A 7,967-nucleotide genomic window follows, 5' to 3' on the forward strand; every position below is an offset into this window, starting at 1 on the left:
CGACTTTATGCCAAATGGCCCGCTCCCTCCGATGTGTGCTGCTGAAAACGAACAGTCCTGATTTTATTTAGTGAAGCATAGAGCAAATATTGCATAAATTTGCTCTTTGTGGTGATTATCAAGTGCCGATAAAGTGTTAAAAGTGATTTACATACTTAATTTGTCGTATCATACAAAATAAAGAGGAGAAACAGGCTATCCAAAAAGTTGGGAAGTAACAGTTTGCTATTCGTGTGCTGCTTTCTTTGGCGATGCAATAATAGCAAGGATTTCGCAGATGCTTATTTGTTTCGGAGATTAGTTCCTCAAATATTGCTACTTTTACAAAAACAACTTATTCAAATGAAAGCCTAGACTTGAAATTGTGTGATTGGATCAAAATTATGTTCATAAATAGTGTATGTTTGCTGGAAAATGCAAATATTATTGAGGGTGCCAACAACTGTCGCACCCTGCCAATGCCGTATTGTACCCTACTATTTTTTATTTCATTTCTTATCTCTTCGTTTTTAATCCTTTTTCCTTCTCCCTATCTTTTTCTCTTGTCTCTTTTTCTTCTTTTCTCTTTCTTCTTTTTTTCTTTCTTCATTCTTTCTTCCTTCTTCTTTCTTCTTTCTTCGGAGATCGCTCTCAATAGAAAACGAACAACAATAAAAGAGAGGCAAAAACCTCTTCGAAACATAACAAGCCATGACAACAAAACTATCGCACTTGTATACTGTGTTGAAAAAAAAACTGATTTGGATAAGCGGTCCCACCGATGGGGTTTTATGAAACGCGTTGTTCTCGCTGATTTCATGTTGGGGACCATATTTTCTTCACATTGCTGTGTAGAGCAAGTTGAAATGCATCATTGCAGTACCCCCCGCAATTGGGGCTTATTAAAAGAAATTTAGCATGGGTTGTAGCCCCGAATCAGTTCATTATCGTAACAGCTACCGAAAAACGTCTCTCACGGTATGGTATCTATCGAGAGTGTATACAGACATGATAAGTGAGAGATTTTCTCATTCTCCTTTGAATTCAAACCCTGCCTGCAAGGTTTCTAAGTCAAGTTACCATTTCTTTTTTGCATTTGTTCAACACTTTTTGCCCAAAAAAGTCAAGAAAGCATTTGTGTAACAAAAGATTAGTTGAAACATTTTCTAATAGATGAATTTTCAAGACCGGGCCAGAAGTTTAAACCAGCATAGTCTTGCTTGGCACCCACGCATCTTCCTGCACGGCTAAGGAAGGCCTCCTAGAATGTGTAGAAGTAGTTTTTCAAAATTTCATTTGCATTTTACAAATCCTTCATTATATCTGGCAGACGGACCAAATATAATGAAGGGATTATCTCTTCTCTTTAAATTGTTGGGACGGTTTTATGAATAATCCTTTATTTCTTCCTTTAGCCTTATACTTAGAAAACGTATTCATTTAAAGAAGACATTATATCTTCCCTTCGCTATGTACCGGGCAGACGCTACCATTTAAAGAGTGCATCACCTCTCCCTTCGCCTTATGCCAAGCAGACGCATTATTTTAAAGAAGGCATTATCTTCCCCTTTGCTTTATACGGGGCAGATGCGTTAATTCATAGAAGGGACTACCAAGCACAGACATCAAAATCAAGCAACTTGCGGGTTTGGATCTAATCCTCAGATTTCACACAGAGCGGACGCAGCAGAGTAGAAGCAGTAAAGCGGAAGCAGCGGAGCGGACACAGAAAACATTTACGATGGAAACACATAGCATTGGTGGTGGTCGTCGGCGTAGTGGCGTAGTAGATCAATCAACTTTCAATGAACTAGCATATTATGTGAAAAAGGTCTGATTTCAAATATGACGCAGCGTGGCGATGCTGAACATTCATTCCAAATTGTGGCGTCTTAGCGATACGTCATCGAGTGGCCGTCCGACATTAACACCACGGAGTGAAATTTCAACGCAAGGTTCAGACAAGCGTTAGGTTGCAGTTAGTTATTGGAAATGCGCATTGACGAAAGAAAACTGGTTCTTCTTCTTCAGGATTTTTTGAACAGAAAGAGTTGATTACAAAACTGGACTGTTTCGGTGGCATCGGCGTTTGACGTGGTAGCTTAGATACTGCTAGTGATTCCTTCCATTCGAACACATTTAGCTTAGCTTAGACTGACTGTACATATCAATGGTTGCTACTCCGTGATTGATCAGAACTGATGCAAATTGCTACCATCTTTTCTCGAAGTGCACGTTTCAGCAGCTCGTAAATGTTGATCAATAACGGCGCCGGCCAAGTCCTTACAGTCAGTTGGGAAAGGGAGGGAATGCAAGTGTGTGGTAATATGGTGGTAATATGGTGGTATACCGTAATCAGGATCTCACTGGTATTAATCCTGATGTGCCGGTTGGCACTCGTGTTGGGCTTGTGCGCTTTGAGCGGCACACGGTCGCTTCCCAGTCTACATAAAATCGCACATGGTGCAATACAAGATGCTAAATTGGAGACGATATACATACATGTTGTGTGGAAAAGTATCTCTATCGCCTGCACTTCATCATCCTACACGACACTACATACGTTCATGTGCTGACTGGGTTCTGACTGGGCTTATAGAAACATGCAGCTTTTTGTAGAGGTTTAACGAAGCCCACTGTCAAACCCCACCACATCCTAGGCAAGCCCCCTAACTCGCAGTGGCCATGGGGAGGGATCGTCAAGTCCTTGGACATAGTCCCTGCTGCCCCTACTAGTGATTCCTTTCATTCGAACACATTTATTGCATAATCTCCCTTCGACACACGCTTGTGATTCTGCTACCAAAGGGCAACTTTCTGTTGTGACCAAACGATTTAAACCCATTTTTTTTTTTTACACGGTTGGTATTCTTTAATTTCCCGGTTAACCTGATTTTCCCAGCTTTTTAAATACTACCTGAATTTTCGTTGATTTTTTTGTGATTTTTTTCATGGGGTTAACTCATAGTTTCATCAACGCTAAAGGTCGTAATCAACTCAAACGCACCCGTGTAAAAAAAAGAACCGGGTATGGTTTTGCTATTTGAAGCAAATTAATCTCCGATCAACCTTCTTTTGTGAAAAATAGTGACCCGGAAAACATCTTTTTCATTTCCAATGACTAACAGAAACAAAACTAAAGAATCTTTCCAGGAAAATGCACTTTTCGTCAACGACAGCCAAATCGATGAAGCCGCCACCTTTGTGGAACATTCCGCTTAGCTACTTTAGTGTTTGCAAAGGTGCATTATTGAAAATAAAGAATCTTTTCGGATCGTCATTATATTTTGAATGGATAAACTCGAAAACTTAAGCCGAATACTTAGTTTTTCTGGGTGAAGATTTTTACCAACGGTCAATATTGGATAAATAGATTTTGTCCAGAAAAGGACTGTGTGTAATTAATTTTTGAACTTCCTTTCACTTTCCTACAGGCACCATAGAAAACTATACACGTATGCCGATTTTGTTTATTTTTTCGTCATTTCAGACATTTTTGATATGGTGTGTCCGCCACTGAAAGCCAGGCAAGTGGCTACAGCGGCAATGCGTCGTATTAATCCACGGTTAGAGACTCAAAGTCCATCCAAATGGGAGCAGCTATTCGGCTTCTTGATTCGATTGATCTTCGGGCTGTTTGCTCAATGTTAATAAAAAGACATAAACTATGATGACAAATACCATGCATTTCATACAGCTACGTAGTCCTACGTTACCTTTGCATACAACCCGATTGGGCTGCACTTTTGAGTTTTTTCTTCAGTGCTCGAAAAGTGGTCTTCTCGTAACGTCCGGTGCTGCAAAATTGGACAGTGCATCCAGGGCCGGGTCCCGTATCCCGTGGCCAAAGAACAAGCCTTATCTGTCCACGGTGACCGGAGATCCCGATTTTTCGTTCCGGCTGGTGACGTCATTTGGCTGACCGGTCGCAGTACATAGCGAGTGTGGCGAAAATTTTCCCACCAGCTGGTGTAAAAACGCAGTTTTTTTTTTCGGGAAGAGCGAACATTTCTACCGATTCTCGAGTTCAGTGTGCGATCGTGCTGAACAGTAGCAGCGAGCTTTCTTCACTGGCGTAGTAATTTCAGTGAGAAAGTAAAAAAAAATCAGCATTCATTAAAAACAGATTCAGCACTCAGAAAAGCACTTGAACAAGAAATGATTGCATTAACAAGATTACGGCATTATAAGATGCTACTGTCATTGTTGCACATTCAGAAGTACATGTACCGAAAATATTCCACTATTGGAAAAAGTGTGTTGACTTTTGTTGACTATATCAAAATGCCTTTCGTGGTGTGGTAGATTGTAAGCAAACGTTCAGTGAGTCGAGCTTTTTTCCAAAGATTTTACTATTTGAGGGACTGAACGTTGCAAAAAGACAAAACGTTCAATTTGTATTGCATTTCAAAACTTGTATTATCATAACTAATGTAGCTAAATAGGTCACTGAACGTGTACCAATCATATTTATTTCTCGATCCTAGACAAATCCTCTATAATTAGATCTTTTGTATAAATCTTCTGCCCGAACATCTCCGTGCCGTCTACAATCCAAGACAAGCTTCACCACTAGCAAAAATGTTTCCTTGTTTTCATAATCCTCTTGATATAAATAAACCGTTCGTTTAAATAACAACATATGTGGCGTTTAGCGAAATTATCAAGTTGTTAAATCACATTGCATATGATTAAAATTGCACATTGTTAAAGCTCTAAATTGAAAAGTAGTCTATCCAATTGAAACATAATAACCCGAGTTTGTCTGTTCAAATACAGTCACGTGCTCTAAATTGTTAGCAATGGACTTGTGTACTTTCTCAGCTAAGTAATCCAAATGGAATTCCAGGAGATGATCCATCATTTCCATAAGGCTCGATGCGCTTTTTTTCCCCCTTCATGCCATCCGAGATATTTTCCCCAATGCATTGTTTGGACATCGGGAAAAAATCACTGCTCGAATATGGTCTTGGCTCTTCGGGGCCGTTCCATTTGTATGATAATGTTACGGAAGCCAGAAGAGAAAGTTGAATGCTACCTGAAAGTTTTTTTCTGGCTTTCCACGGTTCGTTTTCCTTGCGCCTTTATGTGGATGCTTGCGGTGGCTGTTTTTACCCAAAGACATCCCCAAAAGGAGAAAGGCATCAAAATGCATTTTTGGATGGTACAGGGAAAAATAGATTCTTCGAGAAGCTTTTGAATCATAAAGTACCTTATTATTTTGATAAACATTATACATCCTAAAATTGTTAGCTACATGTTCAAATGCAATTCGGAATTGCTGAGCAAGTGTTTATCAGACCATTCTCCCCCACTCCAGTCAAAGATGCGGGAAAGCATGGCGATTGGGCTAAAGAAGGAAACACAGATGACCGTCAAGGACGAAAATTAACTTAATCCGAACCGATATTGTGCACATTTTTTTCCCCTATTCTTGCTGTTTGTCGAGATTAACTCAATTTGAATAATTTGTTGCGCCGCCAGCAAAAGTTTTGTTCTAAATTGAAATTATGCTAATTTCAGTGCTTTTCTATACAGGATTTGCCGCATTTAGGTTTGTAGATTTCCTGCCCCAGGATGGACAATTCGGTTTTGGCTTGCTAATGGATAGCGCGTTCAAGTGGAGAATTTACCAAAAGGGGAATTGTACAAACAGGGAGGCTTGATTATTGTCATAGCCGGCTGTGGCAAGTGTACTTGATTGTGGAGGAAAATATGTTTAAAAAAGAAATTTCTAACAAAATTAAAAGAACACAAGTTGCGGCTCTTAGATAAATTGAAAAAGTGTGGGATCGTGCTCGGTGATGTTGATTCATTCCATTCAGATCAGTATGAAAATTTATATCTCTTCAGACCAATCAGTCTCAACCTTCTGTTTGTAGGCATAGCTCATTATCATCGAATTAAACGAAAGAGTCGATCTACCACATAATAAAAAGCGATAACGGGTTCTAAAGTCAGCAGAAATCAAAGCACGAGTGGATCAAAGTTGTATATTAATTCAGTGGATCACAAACAGCATCAGTGGCTTTTAATTAAAGCTTATTAAAATATTATTAATTATCTTATATATAAAAATGAAATGGTCTGTGTTCGTATCCGCATAACTCGAAAACGGCTGGATGGATTTTTTTCATTTCTTCAGCAGACGGGTTTATATGATATTTCCTAACGCGAAAATTAAGAGTAAAGTTGTTTAAATCGTGAAAAACTAAAATTAGGATTCGTATGGAAATTTCCCATGGGCAGTTCACAGCGCGCATTTTCGCCTACTATGCAGGACAACGTCTGCCGGGTCGACTAGTATTAATACAATTGTTATATTTTCAATTTCCTAAACACTTATTTTTTTTACCGGGATCTCAGCAATTTGTTGAACTTTCACCGAAATTCGCACAGCCGAGACCCAGCAAACATGTTTTTTGCTGAGATTTCTGTCGATAATTTGCCGAGAACCAGCTAACAAACGCCAATTTTGCCGGGATATCAGTTTTTATTTAACTGGGGCACACGACTGTGCAGATTTTTCTGATTTGCAGAAATGGAAACTGAGTGTGTTGGGGGCAGACTATGCCCAAATCCTTCACGACCCTTCTTCTGGCCACTATGAGTTTTAGTGCTTGCCAAGGCAAGGATGTGGTGGGTTTGATAGTGGGCTTTATTTAACCTTCCTAGTGCATTGGGGTCTATTTTGGCCCAGAGATGATTTAAAAACGTTGTAGCTTTGTAATCAAATGAGATAGGGCGTTGAAATTTTCTGACTTTTCCTAACTTTTGGAAATGAAAATTTTGGGGTGATAACCAGCTATCAGCGACCTCTAGAAACGCCACAACAAAAAAAGTGACACATTGTGCATTAGCGGGTCAAAAATGACCCCAAATTGAATTCGCTCCCAAAAGTTCATTTTCGAACCGATTCTCAATCTTTTGGAACCAAATTGAAGGTATGGATTCCACGGATGTCGTTACGGACAGATTTTTGCACTTTGGCCATTCTGGTTCCCAGGAATCGATGTTGAAGGAACATAGATTCTTAGGCCAATTTTTGGCGTGATTTCTTGCCTCTCGAAGGGTGATTTTGGAAATGCTCACTAATTTGCGTAGCAATAATTCTATTAGAATGTAGCTATTGTCCATTTCCATGGATCAACACAATTCTTGGTTATTTCACGGTCCGGTGTCCCTCCGGAAGAACCGGAACATCCGTAGAAGTGGTCAATTCATTGAACTCATAAGGGTATGCGATAACACTCTTTTTCCTAACGAAACGAAACGAAACGAAATTTAAAATGTCTATGTTGATTCGGATCGAAACGAAACGAAATAAAGATTTCATTCGATATTTCGAAACGATACGAAATCAAGGTTCATTCAATTCGAAATTTTTCGAAACGAAACGAAATTTTATTTTTTTTTCCGCGGAATTTTTATTAAATTGTTTCTACATTATGTACCTACGCAATTCTGATTTCACTTTTTCGAAGTCGAATAACTGTTTTGCGACCAAAAGAGTCACAATAACAGAAAATGAAATCTGTGATAAATCGCCACATTCTCGCCGCATATACCATTGGCGATAAGACAATACCCCAGCATTTGTGCCGCTTTCAAAGAAATTCATCGTGGAGCGTGTGTTCCCGTCCCGAATCTGATCAATTTTATATCAGTCAGAAATTGTGGGATTTTTCATATACGGATTCAAATTTCGTTTAAAATCTTAGTTCACTTAAGAATTATGTAATTATGCTTAGTCAAAATCAGAAAATGAATGCTTAGATTTATTTTTTTATTTAGTGGGATACTCAATTATGTATCCATATCTGCGCCGAAATCAAGGATTACGCTATAAGCAAAAGACAAATTTATTTAGTTTAGGGTTGGTACAATGCATGCAATGGTAGAGATATGTCTGATGACAAGTAAGAGGTATGTGGAATAATCTAGAGCAAGCCAGAAATATCGCCTTTTTTCCACATCAACATGTTATT

The sequence above is a fragment of the Armigeres subalbatus genome, chromosome 3, assembly GCF_024139115.2.
Source record: "Armigeres subalbatus isolate Guangzhou_Male chromosome 3, GZ_Asu_2, whole genome shotgun sequence".
Taxonomy (NCBI): domain Eukaryota; kingdom Metazoa; phylum Arthropoda; class Insecta; order Diptera; family Culicidae; genus Armigeres; species Armigeres subalbatus.